We start from the raw sequence: 21,512 nt of genomic DNA, 5'->3' as shown, positions 1-21,512 counted from the left end.
ACCACACACGCTCCACGAACGACTTAAGAAAGGTGCAAAGTGTAATTTCATGGATTAGCACCTTATTCACATTTTTCCTAAAGTAACTAATATTGGGAATTTATACAACATTTAGTTACTTTATAATAATAATTATAATTTTAATGAGAATTTATAAGTCCTTGTCTTACCCGTTCGGCTAACGACCCTCCACCAGTTAAGCAAGCGGTGGGTGAGAGTGGACACCCATTAAGTAGCCATTTTATAGGCAACAACCTTATACCCACCTTATAGACCGGCTTCGTGAATGAGGCGTACTAGCGGTAAGACGACTTTGATCTTACACACACACACACACACACACATATATATATATATATATATATATATATATATATATATATAATTATTAAATCATAATACTGTAAGTATAAGGGTAGAATTTTAACTTTTTAAAAATCTAAGGGTTGGAACTAAAGTTTTAATCAAAAATTTACTTGTTCCAAAACTTGAGGGCAAGTTTTGTAAGCTTTCAAAACTTTTCATTTCTTGTAACTTATGAGTTTATTAGGGTATTAAAAATGAAGACTCTTCATTTTTATAACCCATGTGTTCTTTTAATGGTTTTTTAATTCAAGTGTGACTCTTGGTTTTCCATAACTTGAGGACAAGTTATGGACTCCATTAAAACACATTATGATCAAGAATTAAACTACCAAGTAGGTTACAAGTAATTCCTATGATCATCTTGTTGGGTTTTGAGCATTCTAACACTCCTAAGTGTACATGCAACCCTAAATACCTTGGATCTATGTTTTTTCTATTATACATGCAAATATGAACTTCCAAGGTATTATCCTAATCTAGTATACAAAACAATGAATATAACAAGATAGAATACATACCTCTTTGATGTAGAAAGTCTTCATGAAGGCTGAGTGCCTAGTGCCCCAAGTGTGACACCTCAAATGGTTCACACAACACCAAATACACTTGGAATAACTTGAGAGAAACTTGAACACTCCTTGAAATCGTCTAGCCCTCACACTCACATATAGTGTCCGATTTCTTGAGCCATGGGATTCTTTTATATGGTGGCTATTAGGGTTACACCATGTAACTCATGACTTTACCCATTCCTTATGCTCCATGGATTTTAACCTCCATGGAGCATCCATGGGTCACCCCATGGAGTTAGTCCAACATAAGGAATCTTGGATCACAAGCCCACATATATAAGAATGAATGATTTACACAATCAACCCATATATTTAATTAGTCTCCTTTTGATCACTTAATTAATTCCAAATTAATTCTTGATCAATACTAATTTAATAACCTTATTAATATATTAGAACTTATAATATATTAACAAACCTTAAGTGTTATTTCTCTCATTTTAGTCTATCCAAATGCATGATGTCATGCAACCCAAATGGACCATGTCGGGTCGTGTCAAGTCTTACCAATTATAGTTATGGACTTAGACATTAATCCAACAGTATCCGACTTGGATAAGTCTAAAACTATTATTGCGTATGACTTCAAGAACTGACTGGCAATCGTAGCTCTCAAAAGCTTCTATCGAACTCTGACCTTGTAGATGAACTCTGACCTTTGTTAATGACTTGTCCATTAGATAAGGGATCATATATTCCTCCATTGTAGATATCATATGGACTGAGACAAGGATTATAATCATTCTCTCTGTCCATTTGTTGTTTCCTGATTCAAATTTATGATGACTGACTAATTGCACAAATCAAATCAATCCTGGCCTGGCCGAGCACTTCCATTTGTGTTCATCAAATCATCGAGGGGCCCACATATATCGCTTTTATCCCGAAGGTAAAAGGAATGGATAAACTTGGACTCATATGGCTTGTTCTACTACTTGTTGAATAATACACAAAGGCACGTTTTATAACATCGAGTTACCAATGCGTTTTCGTGCAATCAATGTACTATCAACTCATAGTAACAACTCATATCTCTAGGTTTGAAGGATATAAGATATTATCATCTCATGATCACTCGTGATAAAATCCATGAAGTGATTCCAATACTCATAACTTATGAGCACTCATGAGTGTTGTAGCTCTTTGTCCAACATCTTAGACCTCTACAAGCCAACCCATGACAGTCTTGATTCATATCTACTTCCAACATATGACCGACTGTGGATGATTTGAATAACTTAGTCATTCCGGAAGAATAACCTAGTTTATTCTGGAAGTCAAAACCTGCAAAATGAAACACAAGAATAATTGAATCCAATATGGTATCAAAATCTATGAACATAAATAAAACACCTTTTATTTATCACCATATGATTACACATTATTCATTGTATACTGTTTCAGCTATCAACTTTATTCTTGAATTTGAAACAATAGTTTTCCCATGCTCCAAGCATGTACACTATGTTTTCTAAACACTAGTCATGTCATACACCAAGTATGCATACTATGTTTGTCTATGATCTTTACTTTGTGAAATAGATCAATTGAACATAACTACAATGATCCTCTTTTCATAGTCCCAAATCCTTACTACAAATGCAAAAATTCCAAATTCATGCAATTTACTGAAATCTATTAGATTCTAAACTTATATGCATTGATCCTCTTGTAATGATTATGCACAAAGTCACCAGGACTTGACAACAAACATTACAAAGTATTCCAATGGAGATCAACTCCTTGGAAACATCCTTCTTGCATTAAGTTTCCTTAATATTACATAGATTGAAAATTCTAACTTTGAAACATTTCCAGATTCATTTTGACTATCACTTCTAAACAAGAGTTGTCTCCTTACAGATTATGTCAATATGGTCCTTCCTGAATTATCACTATACTTCCAATTATCGTTGAGCACCCAATCTTTGGTAAACCTTAGATTGTCCTCAACAATTGATTAATCCTTTTAGTCATATCCAATTCTAGACCTTTTCCTTTCTTAATGCCCCAGGCATTTGGAAAATTTTAGAAAGGATGAATATAGCACATGTAATCGATCCTATATCCTAAGCATATGGGACACGATTCATGATGTCTCACATAAAGACTAAACCAGTCTTTTGCTATAACATTTCCATTTCTATTTTCCAAGTTCTCATAATTCAGATTATGAAAAGGGATGCCATAATCATAATTGAATTTTAGATCGCAAATAATGGACCCATATACAAAATTTTCTTATGTTGAGCCATTCCAACATGAAATTCATATATATATCCTTGACTAAATACGATTAAAACCTCGATCTAAGCTTTTAGATTTGGGATGAAGTATAATTTCCTCTCCCTTAATTATAGCAAAACAACCCTTTCCCAAGTGAAACTTTTGTTTTCTATAACTAACATTGCTAACTTGCAATACTTATCATAATTATCATGCTCCCACTAACATGATAATTATTAGCATCACACTTATGCTCCCACTAGCTTTGACATGTACTCAGATATCAACTGACTTTCTTACCAAAGTTCAGATTTCAGATACTAGATTGTTTTGATAAAACTTTATCAAAATCATCCACCTTCCCTTAGATAGCTCATAGGTGTGTCTAAACAATTATGAAGAGGGATGCCGTAATCATAATGGTTAGACCTTTTTTCCACTTCTCACAAGTACAGGTTAGTGTGCCAGTTAACCACACACGCTCCACTAACGACTTTGAGAATGCAAATATCTGAATTGCTATCTAGCTAAAATCTACTTAGTGAAAGTGTTTCCTCACCATCATTTTCATGAATCGGAGAGAAACTTTATGACACTTAGATTTTTATGGTGTATGAGTTCCTACCCATATGAATTTGTCAAAACCATAATCACAAGACAAGGATAATGACAAATCCAAACTCATATTGATTGAACTCAATCTTAATTTCTTGCCACCTGGCAGCTCAAGGGCCTGCCATTTCTTCCAAGTTGTTGTGCAACCAATTGAGAACTCTAAAAACTCATATGCAAAGCCAACTTTAACTGGAATGGGCACAGAATATGTCAACATGATAGGTTATAAGCCTCAAGTCGTGTGCTAGTGAAGAACTTCAGGTTTAATTCTTGATTAGTTCTTGAGACTTTCAAGACCTTTAAGACTCCCACTATCCTCTTGGCCTATAAAACCCCCTTGTCAAACATCCAAGAGATAGTGCGGATTCTAATCAAGACAAACACTTCACATAATTGGCCTTAGTTGGTCTTTGTTTTATCCAAAACATCACAACTTACCAATTTCAAATGTACAAGAGTAGGAAACTTTAACTCTTACATTTGACAAGTGTTTTAAACCTTCTTTAAGACATGGCACTCAAATTACAATATTGGAGTATGACTCTAAGACTTGTATTGGAACGAAGTATGACTCATCTTCTTGATTTAACCATTTCAACAATTCAAGATTCCTCGTCTTAGTCATAAGAATGCACTAAGATTTCCTTAGAGAACTAATTGTGCTATGGTTTCTTAATCATTAAGATGATCACAAAACTGATACTAAAGTACTCTCCCATCTTTTCAGATTTGAGAAACTTTTATCCTTCTGCCTAATTTGATTCTTCTTATTCGCTCTGCCATACATTGGAACCTTTTCCAATTTCTCAGGGTTACACTTAAGCTTGTAAGTATAATCATATTTACTGAGCTTTAGTAAACCATGACAAATAGTCTTATCGATCTTTTATGGTGGACTTGACCAGTGCACAAGAATGTGTACTCGATCCCTTAGTCCTTCACTTGACTCACACATCCATGTGAACAAGTAATTAGTCTTAATTTTTCCAAAACATGAAAGTTCTCATTCATCATGCTATACAACTTGCATGATTCCAAGTTTCTATCCAACTGAAACTTGGGTGATGAGAATCTTTCCTTATTTGGTAAATTTAGACACTACCACAAATGAAAGAATCAAATTCACTTTCCAATATTGCTATCAGTGGAATCTTATAAGCAACAACTTTTCACAAATGCCATTGTAATAAATAAAATCAAAACCTTTTTCTTTTATTTTAAAACTTTGCGGAAAACTTATCCTTACAATCCATATGAAAACCTTGTTGTTATCTATTCCTAAGCAATATAAATATCATAACTCTTAAGTAATAGCCCAAAATTCTGAACACCGAACCATGCGATTGAAATCCATCTTCACGATCAGAATCAGCATGCACTAAATAGAGTTAGACAATGGACTTTACCTGAAGTAGAGCCAAACTTATTGACTTTAACATCCTTAGGTAAATTTGGCAGCTTCGCAACCAATGCCCCTTCCTTTGGCAATAGTTACCTATGGACCCTTGATAATGGGACTATCTCAGACTTAGCCTCTCTCTTTACCATTTGGTCAACCGATTTGACTATGGCCGATCCCTTTCGATTGGAAAGAGAGAGCTTTACTGGATATCCAATGTCGTTATTGTCAATGTCCATAAGTTTTAGGAAGTTGATCTTAGCAAATAGATAAGATCATTAAGGGTCTTGTCATAGTTTGTTTCATAGGAGTCCCAAAGGAACTCACTATGTGACTTAGAAAGTAGTTGAGGCACCAACTTTCTCAACACTTTGACACCCAACTCTCCCGGCTTGTCAATATGTGACTACATCTCCAAGATGTGATCACACATAGACCTTTGCTTGCTAATAGGGCTTGATTGACCTTAAAATTTTCAAGAACTTGTGGGTTAGGGAGAATAATTGGAGTAGGTGAAAGAAGTATGATTTCCATGGGACATCATCTTCATTTAGGAAAGCTTGTTTCCAGACATTTAGGATGATCATAAATGTCTAAACCAGACATCTTTTTGGGAGATATTCAAGATAGTTGATTTAAAGTCCTTAATATGACACCCAATATGAAATATTAAGGCCAGGACCCAAGAAACTATTTTATAACTTAGAAGAGGGATGTCGTATTCCAAGCTATAAAATATTCGAAGGTAGGTGAATGACGATTCACCAATTTCCACCATGAAAAATGAAATATATATTATTAGGTTTTAATTGGTTTTTGAAACTCCTAGATCTTTGAGATTCATTGAACTTTTCAATGGCATGTTTCAATCTCGAGTGTGCCCTTCAGGTTTTGTGACTGGGATGCCGAGGATCACAAAACAAGGTGTGAAGTAACCATGCAAATTACTTGGTACCCTTAAGTGTTTACCCCTCAATCGATGTGCCGGTTAACCACACATGTTCCATCGATACTGTGATAAACATTAAGTTACCCTTTGCCTACCTTGTTAAATACGAGTTAGTGTGCCGATTAACCACACACGCTCCACTAACCGACTTAAACAAAGTGCAAAGTGTAATTTCATGGATTAGCACCTTATTCACATTTTCCTAAGTAACTAAGATTGGGTATTTATAAGAGTTTAGTTACTTAGTATTTATCATTAATACTTTTAATGAAGGGAGATTTCTAGTCCTTGTTCTACCCGTTCGGCTAACGACCCTCCACCGGTCAAGGAAGCGGTGGGTGAGAATGGACACCCATTAAACTGCCATTTTATAGGCAGTAACCTTATACCCCCCTTATAGACCGGCTTCGTGAATGAGGCCTACTAACGGTAAGACTGACTTTACTCTTATACATATATATAAATATTATTAACTTATAATATTATAAAGTATAAGGGTTGAATTTTAACTTTTAAAATTCTAAGGGCTAACTTGGAATTAAAGTATTCATGGGGAAAACTTTACAAATTCCAAAACTTGAGGGCAAGTTTTAAAACTATTCAAAACTCTTGGATTTTCATAACTTATGAGTTTAATTAAAGTTTTAAAAACTTTAATGAAGTGACTCTTGAACATCCATAACTTGAGGACAAGTTATGGAGTCATAAAACAATTTAATGAGGAAAAAGACTATTCATTTCATAACCTATGGCAACTTTTATGAGTTTTAAGATTCATAAATGTGACTTATAAGTTACATAAACACATTTTATGAACTTCTTTTAGATTAATTTGGATTAAAACCAGCTATCACATAATTTTATTCATTAATCTAAATTCACTCATAAAACAAGGTAACACAAAAAACTTTTGGTGATCCATAACTTACTCTTAAGTTATGGAATCCTTTAAAACATTAACACCAAATTTTGTAACTCCTTAAAAACTTTGAATAAATTTTTTTTTAAAACCTTTTCATATACATAACTTATGGAGGTTTCAAAAAATAAAACTCTTTAGATCAAACTTTTAAAAATAATAAAATAATCATATCATTTTATCTTTTATTAAATTTGACCTAATTCAACTCATAAAGCAAATTATTCAAATTTTACAAATAATTAGTTTTTCACAAGAACAAGTAATTATCTTAAAATTTGACAAACTTCATGTTTTTTTTTCCTTTTTTCTCAACTTTGAAAATATAGTATTTGCATCAATATAACAGAAAACAAGTTATGGCTCTGATACCACTGTTGGGTTTTGAGCATTCTAACACTCCTAAGTGTACATGCAACCCTATATACCTTGTATCTATGTTTTCTCTATTATACATTCAAATATGAACATCCAAGGTATTATCCTAATCTAGCATACAAAACAATGAGTGTAACAAGATAGAATACATACCTCTTTGATGTAGAAAGTCTTCATGAAGCTTGAGTTCCTAGTGCCCCAAGTGTGAGACCTCAAATGGTTCACACAACACCAAATACACTTGGAATAACTTGAGAGAAACTTGAACACTCCTTGAAATCGTCTAGCCCTCACACTCACACATAGTGCCCGATTTCTTGAGCCATGGGATTCTTTTATATGGTGGCTATTAGGGTTACACCATGTAACTCATGACTTTACCCATTCTTTATGCTCCATGGATTTTAACCTCCATGGAGCATCCATGGGTCACCCCATGGACTTAGTCCAACATAAGGAATCTTGGATCACAAGCCCACATATATAAGAATGAATGATTTACACAATCAACCCATATATTTAATTAGTCTCCTTTTGATCACTTAATTAATTCCAAAATAATTCTTGATAAATACTAATTAAATAACCTTATTAATATATTAGAACTTATAATATATTAACAAACCTTAAGTGTTATTTCTCTCATTTTAGTCTATCCAAATGCATGATGCCATGCAACCCAAATGGACCATGCCGGGTCGGATCAAGTCTTACCAATTATAGTTATGGACTTAGACATTAATCCAATACATCTAAATTCATAAGATCAAGAGCATGAATATCCATATCAAAGTTTCAAGACCATATGAACACATATAATCATGAAAAATTGATATTAGCCATTGTAAATGGATTAGAACAAACATTACTCCATCTAAAACAAGTTCTTTAACACCAAAACACTTTAGGGTAATGTTTCTAGTCCATTTCTAGCAGCAAAAGTCGAAAATCTGCATTCTGTGGCTCCTACTCGCCGAGTTCACGAATCTACTCACCGAGTAGGATGAAGATACACATGAACTCGATGAGTACCCCCATGGACTCGGGGAGTTCATCAGGCAGACGACAAGTTTTTCGACTTGTTTCAACTTTTTAGCACAAATAACAAACAAACAAGCCTAGGCTGTGATACCACTGATGGGTTTTGAGCATTCTAACACTTCCTAAGTGTACATGCAAAACTAATAACCTTGGATCTATGTTTGTCTAATTATCATGCAAAGTTGATTTCCAAGGCTATGATCCTATCTAGCATACATGGGGAACAATTTTAACTTAAATAATAGATAGAACTACATACCTTGTTGTTGTAAATGTTCCTTGAAACCTTGTGAGCCTAGCACCCCAAGTGTGATGCCTCAAATGCTTCACACAACACCAAATGCTATGGAGTAAACTTGGAGAGAAAGTATAACACACTAAAATCGGCTCTAGCCCTCTTGTTTCTTGTCTAACCGATTTTGGGACAACACATGAGCTTTATATAGTGTTGACACATCTAGGGTTACACCATGTAAACCCTAATGTGTCATGACTCTTCATTTCCATGACCCATGGGTTTGTAACTCCCATGGAGCATCCAATGGGTTTAACCCAACTTGACTATCCATGGAGCCTCTTAGCCCACTATATAAGTTATGGATGATTTACATAATCAACTCATATATTTAATTAGTTATCTTTTGATCACTTAGTTAATACCAAAATTAATTCTTGATCAAACTAATTAAATAATATTATTAATATATTAGAACTTATCATATATTAATAACCACAAGTGTTATTTCTCTGATTTAGTCTATCCAATTGCATGGTGCCATGCAACCCAAATGGACCATGCCGGGTCGGGTCAAGTACATACCATAAATAATTATGGACTTAGACACCTTATCCAACAAGGGTTTGGGACAAGGTGGTTTCACCAATCACTCAAGAATAGGGACTTTAATGCACTCTGAGGTAGCAACCTCAGATCTAACCATCAAACTCAAAATATCACAAGCTATACTTTCCAAAAACTCCAAAATGATGAGTCTAGATGAATATCGGCCCAAGCAACGAAATAATACCTCAAAAGAAAGCTCCAACAGAAGAGAAATCCAAATCCTTGCAAAGCCCCTTGCTCCAAGCCTCATAACCCTCCAAGATCTCTTCCAAAAACACTTCTCCAAGGTTCAAATGCTCTCAAAATCAGTCACAAACGTGCATTAGGGTTTTCTGGACTTCAAGGGAGAGTAAGGAGGCTGGGGAGAGGGTATAATGTCCTTTATATAGGGCTCATCCCCCGAAATTAGTGTTTTCTCCACACAACACCAAGTCGCCGAGTCCATCCTCCGACTCGCCGAGTTGGCCACTTAACATGCGACCAGAGTCACGACCCTACTCGCCGAGTCCACCCATGGACTCGCCGAGTTGCCCATTCATATTTTATCTTTGAACCCTAAACTTGCACTCCTGAACTCGGGATGTTACAATTCTCCCCCACTTAAATTAGGCTTCGTCCTCGAAGCCTGCGGCAACACAACTCCAGAATTACTCTCGCAATGCACCACCTGGCATTAACCAGACTAGGTTCCTACAACCACCGAAACCCAAAACCCAACTTCCCCCCTGCGGTGTCCTGACCACCGGTTCAAGCCGGCCACCGGCCTCATCCTCAGATAACCACACTTAACAACCAAGTACCACTCCATGATACTCCACTCGTTCCAGATCACAACAATCACCTGCTTCATACGAGCTAGAAATACCCCTGAACCACCGGGATCCCGACCCGGTACCACACTGCTTATCATTTCTCCTTGACAGACATATCTTTCACTGAATTCACTGCCGAGGCTTAACCTGCTCTCTTCCCGAGTCCAACTCTACCCCTTCCATGCTGACAGGATGACACATCCTTCAGCTTCAAAGCAACTCCCATGAGTTCTGCTCCACAATTACATACACATGCTAAACTGGCTCTAGCATCCTCGGGTTGGGAAAACCCGACACACTGACGACACCTCCAAACATCCCCCAGGATGAATTACCACTACATACATAGTTCCTTGATCAATCAAACTGGGAATCCAAGACTCCATCCCTGCATCCCTTCCGAGCCTCTTGGCTTTACACCCTCGGAATCCCTTCCGAGACCTCAGCAGACATCCAACCTGGATGTGATTCCATACCACCGCCGCAACACACTACTCAATAACCATAATTGGAACACCCCAATCATACCTCCGCACTACTGCTTTCACTTCCGTAAACTTACACTCCCTCTCGAAGCTACATTCCTTTCCCTTTCCTTACCAAGGAAATCCACTTGGCCAGCTTGTCACTACAACAAGTGCCACGGTGCTCACCCAATACTACACCATTCCCTTATAGCATAACCGCTATCCCATGCACCACCTTGTCACTACAACAAGTGCCACGGTGCTCCGAACTCTGACTCCATCCTACATACTCAAAGCTGGCTCTGATACCAACTTGTAACGCTCTAAAAATTTCAACCAATTTAAACTTTTCAAAAACAACCCAGATTCATAAAGTTATTACAAAAAGGTTTTCAATACAATTATTATCAGATTCATCCCAGAACCACATCATAAAACATTATCATGAGGAGCGGTACGATCACGCCTTTGCCTTGCCACGGTCTCCTGAAGAACCTGAAAAACATTAAACCACAACTATAAGCCCGAAAGCTTAGTGAGATACCCCCAAAATACCAACCACATATACCATACACACACAACATGCCATATCATAATAGAACACAGAACAGCCATGCACTTCAGGTCTACTGTGTGACTGGTCCGCCGTACCGGGCCTTCAGTCCACCTGGTCCACCCTCCGAGTCTAGCCATATACATCGAGTCAACAGTGTGATTGGTCCGCCCGCACCGGGCCTTCAATCCACCTGGTCCACTCTCTGAGTCTATAGTATGACTGGTCCGCCCGTACTGGGCCTTCAGTCGGCCTGGTCCACTCACCGAGCCTCGGTACGTCTGGTTCGCCCTCTTGGGGCCTACAGCCTATCCGGACCACTTGCTGGGCCTTCGGGATAACCGGTCTGCCCTGGGTATGTTGGCCTATAGCACAAAGCAGGACCCGCCTCAACCCAACCCCAGTCCAACAACCATGTGCACATAAACATTGAATCATATAACAATTCACATTCAATCAAACCGACCTAGCAGATCACATAACATATCATCATCCTAACCAGGATACCGACCTAACCGGTCACTAGCATAGCACCATCCTAACTACCAGGATGCAAACATAGCAAAATGTCACACCCCAAAACCGAGAACGGCGGAAACGTTCTGGGGCGGAGGTCGTCATGTATGTATGACAACAATGTGAAGAAGTAAACAAGCAACAACATCGTCCATTGCATTAATAGTAATAGTTTAATACATGTGTGTTCTTTCATAGAAATAAGACATTACAACAAGTAATCAAAATAAAAGACGAGGCTTGACTGCTCCGTCTTCGCAAAACCTGGTCATCGTACCTGTCTATTGGTGACCTGAGAATACAAGTTATTTAGAAAGTGTAGGTCAGCATTTAAGCTGGTGAGTTCATAAGTATTTAATGTCATTGTTCATATAGGTTTGATGATAACATTTGAAATTGTTCAATGTAATCGTTTCTATATGTTTTGAAAACTCCTAGAAAATCCCATATTTTCTACTAGTATAAAAAGTAGTCTTCTACCAAGACTTGAATGTTTTGAAAGTAGTCTTTAACCAAGACCTGACTGTTTTGAAAGTAGTCTTCTACCAAGACTTGTATGTTTTGTTGTAACAAAGATGGTTTTCCCGTTTATGACTACTATTAACAATATATATAGTCTACTTCATCATTTATGTGAATGTATCACAAAATAAAAGTAATAGGGAAAATATAGCCATATAAGTATTATCCTTTGGTATTAGGATAAACACGATATCGCGACTGCCGAAACGTTCTCACCTTGAATATCCATAGATGTTCATTTTCCTCTGTAGCTAACAGTAGGTGGAAGGAATGGTTAGTTCCTTAAATTTCTTCCTAGTATAAGTATTAACCGTAGACATTCGTAGATGATCATTACCTCTGTTTCTAACAGGTGGGTTCCGGAATGGTTAGTCCCGTAAGTATACCTATAATGGTACCAACCGTAGACATCCGTAGATATCCATTTACCTCTGTTGCTAACAGCCGGGTTTAGGAATGGTTAGTCCCTTATTGTTTCTTAACATATAGTATCTATGTAAAAGTATCCCTATAAGTATATCCATGTAAGAGGAATCTCTGTAAGAGTATCCATATAAATGTATCCATGTAAGAGGAATCTCTGTAAGAGTATCCCTTCATATAGCATGTAGTCTAGACTCATGAATGAACTGACTCTGGTGTAATTTCTTGTAATAGGGATAATGTTTTGTATCCCCTAAACTATTCCTATAATAGTTTACTAGAATGTAATTGATGAGTGTCCAAGTAGGTTTATACACCCTTGCTACCCTAGAGTGTCGGAACTGAATTAACTGATGGAACATTTATGTCTATATATGTACATGTAACAGCCCGGAATTTCAAATACTGATATAATTATGTTTTGGGGGTGTTTTAAGAGGGGACTCGGCGAGTTGGAGCCTAGACTCGCCGAGTAGGACCGCAGACTTGGTCGCGGGTTCGCGACTGGACTCGGCGAGTCGACGCTGTTCAGCAGAAACCCTAGCCGTTTGGTTTTGGGTCGTATATAACGCCTCTTAGGCCGTCATTGTCCGTCTTTTGGCCGATTGAGAAGAACCCTAATCGTTGTGGACGTCTAGAGCAGGAGAGAAAGCTTTTGGAACCTTAAAGAATTTGTTAGGCAAGAAGAAGAAGAGTTTTGGCCAAAGGAATATCAAGGGGATCGAGTTCTGAGGTTTGGAGACACAGAGAGGGTGTTATTCAGGTAATATTTCGGATCATTTCTATTATATTGATGTGTGCACGAATTTAGGGCTTATGAAACCCATTTGGTGATTAGATGGATTATTATATTGTTACCCAAGCGTTTGTAACCCAGTAATAGGATGGTTAGAGGTCCAGAAGGTCCCATGATTGTGTATTTCGGGACCATACGTATTTCAGGAAGCAGTTGCTCGTCTGCATGGCATGGACTCGCCGAGTTGTTCTTCAGACTCGGCGAGTGGCTTGAAGATTGACCGGGACTCGCCGAGTTGTTCTTCAGACTCGGCGAGTGGAGTCGGGGTGGCCCCGCGATTCTTCCAGGAGAAACTCGTCGAGTAAAAAGGGGATACTCGACGAGTAGGAAGGGAATCTTAAGGAATCGGTGAGTCAAGGACGAGTGGACTCAAAGTCGTTGAACTCGGCGAGTCTTGGGGTGACTCGGCGAGTTAGGTCGCGGGTTAAGTGAAGTTCTGGGTATGGGGACTCGGCAAGTCACAGGGTTGACTCGACGAGTAGGGTCAGTCAGGGGTTGACTTTGACCTTGTCTCTGATCAATGATTGACCAGTGGTTCCAGGGGTATTTTGGTAATTGTTGTTTATCGTTTGAGTTCAGTGCATTGGCGGCTATCCAGGAGTGGAGATCGTATCGGTGATCGGAGCAGTTTGAGCTATCTGTTCAGTCGGCAGTTTCGAGGTGAGTTATCCTCACTATATCGCTAGGGTTTATGGCACCAATGCCAACCGCTTTATCGGATGGAAATCCGGGTAGTTGTCAGTTGTTATATGTTATGGGCCGGAAGGCAATATATGTTATGGGCCGGAAGGCATTACTATGTGGACCGGAAGGTCATGGCCTGGAAAGGCGTATGTATGCATTTAGTATGTTGACTGATTCATAGAGTAATGTTATGATAATGACCGGCTAGTCCAGTATCTTGTTAGAGTAATGATATGATATGTGATCTGTGATCGATTGTTGTCTATGAACTGTTATATGATTGTTTGTTATGTTATATGTGCATTTTATGCTTATAGGCCGGAAGGCAATATGTTATGGGCCGGAAGGCGATATGTTATGGGCCGGAAGGCGATTATGTTGTGTGATGGACCGGAAGGTCGGCGTGGGTAGGACCGGAAGGATTACCCAGCAGGGACGGAAGTCCCCTGAGACACATGGACCGGAAGGTCAGGGCCTGGAAAGGCGTATATGTGGTTGGTATTCTGGGGGTATCTCACTAAGCTTTCGGGCTTACAGTTGCGGTTTTATGTTTCAGGTTCTCAAGAGTCTGTGGCAAGGCAAAGGCGTGATCGTACCGTTTCTCGCGTTGGTGTTTTATGAATTGAACCTGGGAAATTACTCTGTTTAATAATGTATTGAAAACCTTTTTGCAACAATGTTAATAAAATGGGTGATTTTGAAAAGTTTTAATTGTTTTGAAATTTTGGATGTTACAAGTTGGTATCAGAGCCTTGGTTTGAGTGAATTGGGGAAACATTTGTGTGACTCCAGTCTCAAATCGAGGAGGATTTTAAAAAAGAGAAATTAAATGAGAAATCAAAATGGTTTCAAATTTGGTAAAAGGAGGACGCGGAGGTACGATCAGCCGGAGCCAGTAAGTAACCCCAAGATACCATACTTGATATTGTTTATTTGAGCTTGATAGCACAGCATGCTAGAGTTAGGCTAGGGATCTTCAGGAATTCATGATAATGTTGCCTGATATGTGATGCATGTAGCCTAGGGTCCCTTTTGGGATGTTCTCAGTGTTTCTCTAGTGGTGAGAGTTGATAGTTGTTATGCATGTTCCCTACGGTATTGTGGTAGTACTTCATGCAAATATGGGTAGGTGTGGAAGGTAGTATGGGCCCGTATTACTGAAAGCACAGGACCCATACGCGTATCAGGGAAACCATGGTCTCTAGGGTAGGGTTGCGAGAGTTGGATCCCAGGATTTTGGGAAGTGTCTGAGATGGGTAGGGTGTCTTCGACATGGAGATTCGAGGCATGATGATAATGGATCCGGATCAGGATCGGGAGCTGGAGAGCGAGTTCCGGGTGAATCGGTGCCGTCGGAGGTTATCGATCGGACGAGCACGAGCGAGCGGGATGCGAGGATTCGCGAGATCCTGCATGATGAGGTTGCTGCATCATTGCGGGCTGAGTCGCCAGAATTGTTTGGGTCGATCAGGACCGCTATGATTGAGTAGTTTGATGAGCGATATGTGGCTCTCGCAGAGACGGCTGCCGCGGCAATTACAGCGGCTGTAGCAACGGCAAAGAGAGGAGCTAGTCAGAGTTTTCAGTATCGGGACTTCTATTATAAGAAGCCTCCCATATTCGATAGGGTTCAGGACCCGATTGTTGCTATGAGATGGTTATCAGATGTGGAGGGGTATTTCTCCACGAGTTTATGCCCTGCTGACCAGAGGGTGAAGTATGCTCAGAACCTGTTGAGGCTAGGAGCGAAGGATTGATGGAGATGGACTACGAGGCCATTTTCCGATGCGCAGAGGGCTGCGGTTTCATGGGATCAGTTCGGAGAGATGTTCAGTACTCGCTATGTTCCGCGGGATGAATCGGAGAGATTGGCTCGGGAGTTCCTTGAGCTGAAGCAGGATTTGGAGTCGGTGACTGAGATCACCAGGATGTTTATTGAGAGGGCGATGTTTCGCCCTGAGTTCGCTTCGGAGCAGGCTCAGATGTCCCGATATCTGAGTATGCTCAAGGGGGTATCAGACAATTCGTGTCTGTGCAGAGGTGCGAGACCTTGTTGATGTTGTAGGAGGCCGCCATGCGGCGTGAGTTAGAGGTGGAGTTGCAGTTGTGTGAGCTGAGGCAGGCTTCGATACAGTCGCAGCCAGCGCCGAAACGGTCCAGTACCGTTGATGTTAGAGTGGGGGATCGGAGCGGCCACACTTGTGGGAAGTGTGGGAGGGGTCACACCGGAGTTGCTGGTCCGGTGGTGCATGCCGCAAGTGCGGAAAGAGGGGCACTATGCGCGGGACCGTCGGCAGTCAGTGCCGATTCGGGATTAGAGGATTGGTTATCATTGTCAGCAGGCTGGACATTTGAGGGTCAACTGTCCACAGCTTTCTGCAGGACCGGTGTAGGCTCTAGCATCGGCCACCTTGAGGAGTTCAGGAGGAGGACAGGATCGAGCGGAGCCCCAAGGGCTCGGGGTCGTGCTTATCTGCTTGCGACAGAGGGAGACGGAGCAGTGCCGGAGGCAGTTGCGGGTATGATGCTTTCTTGATGGCTTGATGAGCTTGCATTGATTGTGGCGTATTGTTTGTGCTGGTAGTGTGGATTTCGATGCGGTATTCGTTGTTTTGCGGGATTGGCATGGTTATGGATTGGTGCTTCAGGTTTTCGCTTTGGCAATCGTTGTTCCCTGATGGGTTGGTATGGTTATAGTCTGGTGTTTTGGTGCCGGTAGCCTCGTGCGGTTTTCGAGGTGGTATTCATCCTTTGGCAGGTGGTGGGTTGGTTATGGGTTATTGTTGGGAATTCTCGTCAGTTATCGTTCGTGAGGGTTGTTAGTGGAGATGCGGCACCGGGTTGAAGGTCGGATATGATATGTGATATGTATGCTATATGTGGTAAGTTATTTGTTAGAGGTGTTTTGCTGAGGGTTGCTTATGCTTGTGGGAAGCAGTCGGTGGGTAAATGTTCTCTCTGTGCAGGATTGTTCCGAAAAGTCGTTAATGACGATCGGTGGCAGTTAGTCAGTGCTTTAGTGGGGGAGAATTGAAGAATTCCCCTGGGAGATCGATGAGTATGTGAGGGTGTTTAGCTGTTGGGATTCAGCAGTGATTGTCAGCTCAGAGTATAGGCCGACGAGAGCGAGTGTCGGGTATGCGGGGCGGGATACAGACCTAGGGCGTTTGATTGTGGAGGCCTGAGAGAAGGCCGGGATCAAGCTTGAGTAAGTAACCAAGGTTATGTGATCAGAGTATTGGTATGTTTGAGGTACGCGATGGGTTGTACTGTATTAATCCCACAGGATTATGTTGTGCATGTCCTAGAGCTGGAACCGGAAGGTTCCCAGAGTTAGAACCTGAGGGTTCGCAGAGTTTGGGTGTACGGACCCACAGAGATATAGCCCCGAGTGGCTAGTATGTGTTATGAGAGTCGGTCCAGTCATGCTGGAGGCTCTGTTGGTATTGCTGGATCAGTTTGAAATTATGGATCGTGTATGTTACAGTGTGGTTGCATTGGAAGGTCTGGCCCCGGGTTAGTAATCTTGTTTAGCTGAGGCAGTGATTTTGATGAGTGAAGAGAGTGCATGGGATTGAGAGCCCCTGCAATGATAACCAAAGTATGTGAATAGTGGTTACGCAAAAAGGGTGGTGTCGCTTGGAGCGAGCACCGTGACACTGGTTGGAGTGGCATTATGGCCAAGAGGGTTCCTTGGAAAAGGAAAAGAGAAAGGTGTGTAACTCCGAAGGGGAGTGCAAGTTCACGGAAGTGAAAGCTGCAGAGCAGAAGTTATGGTCAGAGTATTTTGAGTATGGCTTTGAGCATCGTGTGCGCGGCAAGAAGTAGGAACCCATCCGGGTTGGAGATGTCTGTTGAGGCTCAGAAGGGATGCAGGGGGAGAGAGAATCGTAAATTCTCCGTGTGATTCTGATCAGAGTGTAGGATGGATGTAATGGTTCATCTTGGGAGATGTTCGAGGATATCATCAGTGAATCGGGTCTTCCAATCTGCGGGTGTTGGGACTAGTTCAGTAGGTGTGTGTGATGGCAAGAGGAGAACTTGTGAGAGTTGCTCTGAGAGTGAGAATGGATCTCTCAGTCGGTTCGGAATGGACAAAGTGGGCTATGGATCGGGGATCCGGTGGTTCATGGTTTCCTAACCCTTATGGGTCGAGTGATCGTTGAGATTTAGAGCAGAGTTGCATCTTGGGTAATTTTCGGTTACAGAGAGTGAAGTGCAGTACGGAGATCGTGCTTCAGTCGGCAGAGCAGGTTCAGCAGGTTAGATAGAGGTTATTGACCTCCCAGAGTCGACAGGAAAAGTTATGCAGACAGACGCCGAGCTTGAGTTTCAGGTCGACGACTTTGTACTCCCGAAGGCCTTTCTTTCGGAGAGGAGTGATTCGATTCAAGAAGAAGGGCAAGTTGGGCCCTGGTACATTGGGCCATTTCGGGTGATTGCAAGGATAGGCCGGGTAGCCTGTTGGTTTGAGTTGCCAGCGGAGTGGGGGCAGATCCACGACACTTTTCATGTGTCGCAACTGAGGAAGTGTATAGCCGATGAGTCGGCAGTGGTTCCATTAGAGGATATTCAGGGGATGCGAGCCTGAATTATGCGGAGAGACCAGTGGTCATCAGAAATCGGAAGATCGAGGCTATGAGGTATAAGGAGATACCTCTAGTATTAATTCGGTGGCAGCACCGGATGGGCCGGAAATGACCGGTGAGCTGGAACGTGAGATGCGGGAGCAGCATCCGGAGCTATTTTCAGGATGAGACTTCGAGGGCGAAGTCTAGTTCTAGTGGGGGAGAGTTGTAACAGCCCGAAATTTCAAATACTGATATAATTATGTTTTGGGGGTGTTTTAAGAGGGGACTCGGCGAGTTGGAGCCTAGACTCGCCGAGTAGGACCGCAGACTTGGTCGCGGGTTCGCGACTGGACTCGACGAGTCCAGATATGGACTCGGCGAGTCGACGCTGTTCATCAGAAACCCTAGCCGTTTGGTTTTGGGTCGTATATAACGCCTCTTAGGCCGTCATTGTCCGTCTTTTGGCCGATTGAGAAGAACCCTAATCGTTGTGGACGTCTAGAGCAGGAGAGAAAGCTTTTGGAACCTTAAAGAATTTGTTAGGCAAGAAGAAGAAGAGTTTTGGCCAAAGGAATATCAAGGGGATCGAGTTCTGAGGTTTGGAGACACAGAGAGGGTGTTATTCAGGTAATATTTCGGATCATTTCTATTATATTGATGTGTGCACGAATTTAGGGCTTATGAAACCCATTTGGTGATTAGATGGATTATTATATTGTTACCCAAGCGTTTGTAACCCAGTAATAGGATGGTTAGAGGTCCAGAAGGTCCCATGATTGTGTATTTCAGGACCATACGTATTTCAGGAAGCAGTTGCTCGTCTGCATGGCATGGACTCGCCGAGTTGTTCTTCAGACTCGGCGAGTGGCTTGAAGATTGACTGGGACTCGCCGAGTTGTTCTTCAGACTCGGCGAGTGGAGTCGGGGTGGCCCCGCGATTCTTCCAGGAGAAACTCGTCGAGTAAAAAGGGGATACTCGACGAGTAGGAAGGGAATCTTAAGGAATCGGTGAGTCAAGGACGAGTGGACTCAGAGTCGTTGAACTCGGCGAGTCTTGGGGTGACTCGGCGAGTTAGGTCGCGGGTTAAGTGAAGTTCTGGGTATGGGGACTCGGCGAGTCACAGGGTTGACTCGACGAGTAGGGTCAGTCAGGGGTTGACTTTGACCTTGTCTCTGATCAATGATTGACCAGTGGTTCCAGGGGTATTTTGGTAATTGTTGTTTATCGTTTGAGTTCAGTGCATTGGCGGCTATCCAGGAGTGGAGATCGTATCGGTGATCGGAGCAGTTTGAGCTATCTGTTCAGTCGGCAGTTTCGAGGTGAGTTATCCTCACTATATCGCTAGGGTTTATGGCACCAATGCCAACCGCTTTATCGGATGGAAATCCGGGTAGTTGTCAGTTGTTATATGTTATGGGCCGGAAGGCAATATATGTTATGGGCCGGAAGGCATTACTATGTGGACCGGAAGGTCATGGCCTGGAAAGGCGTATGTATGCATTTAGTATGTTGACTGATTCATAGAGTAATGTTATGATAATGACCGGCTAGTCCAGTATCTTGTTAGAGTAATGCTATGATATGTGATCTGTGATCGATTGTTTTCTATGAACTGTTATATGATTGTTTGTTATGTTATATGTGCATTTTATGCTTATGGGCCGGAAGGCAATATGTTATGGGCCGGAAGGCGATATGTTATGGGCCGGAAGGCGATTATGTTGTGTGATGGACCGGAAGGTCGGCGTGGGTAGGACAGGAAGGTTTACCCAGCAGGGACGGAAGTCCCCTAAGACACATGGACCGGAAGGTCAGGGCCTGGAAAGGCGTATATGTGGTTGGTATTCTGGGGGTATCTCACTAAGCTTTCGGGCTTACAGTTGCGGTTTTATGTTTCAGGTTCTCAAGAGTCTGTGGCAAGGCAAAGGCGTGATCGTACCGTTTCTCGCGTTGGTGTTTTATGAATTGAACCTGGGAAATTACTCTGTTTAATAATGTATTGAAAACCTTTTTGCAACAATGTTAATAAAATGGGTGATTTTGAAAAGTTTTAATTGTTTTGAAATTTTGGATGTTACAGTACATATGATATATAACTAATATTTAAACGACTTTCGGACGAGTACCCAATATCCCATCAGACCACATCCAAATCGAGGAAAAGGAAACAGGGTGGATAGCCTTCCTAAGTCTTTTAAACAATTCTTATATAACTATACATATAGAGGCATGTAATTTATAATATAAAACCATAAAAGAAGTTTTGTAAAACCTTTGAAAAGTTTAATAAATAAGAATTTGTGACTTGATGTCACTTTATAAAGCAGTTCGAAAGACCGTTTGACAAGACAGTTTAAGTGTGAGAAAACCTTTGTTTGAAGCACAACTATAATAGATTCAAAAAGGAAACCTATAGTTTGTAAGACAATTTCTAAAAGTATTTCAACGTGTAAAAACGTTTGAGAAAACTATTTGAAGTACATATGAAAATGTTCATTTGTTCTTGTGTATGAATGTATCTCCTTGAAATAGTATTTCTAGTATGTAAAAGTTCGTGATGTTCTCATAAAACTATACCTATTATAGTTTTCTTTAAGTGTGTCCCTTTCGTATAGTAATCTCTAGTAAAATGTTCACTTGTTATGAAAAGTATAATTTTTATAGTGTCTAAGATGGACACACATATACAGTATAAGCAGAGTGTTTGATTTATACATATATAACAACATTTTTCATTTCAAAAGATATGATGTTATCGTGATACATTTTGCATATGAAAGTTTCCTTATAGTAGTTATAAATCACATATGATTCCGTTCATAAAAAGTGAATAATGAAACTTTATATAACAAACGAAA

The sequence above is a fragment of the Lactuca serriola genome, chromosome 1 (assembly GCF_051521515.1).
Source record: "Lactuca serriola cultivar US96UC23 chromosome 1, Lser_US96UC23_V15, whole genome shotgun sequence".
NCBI lineage: Eukaryota > Viridiplantae > Streptophyta > Magnoliopsida > Asterales > Asteraceae > Lactuca > Lactuca serriola.
Note: the sequence above shows the minus strand (reverse complement) of the source record.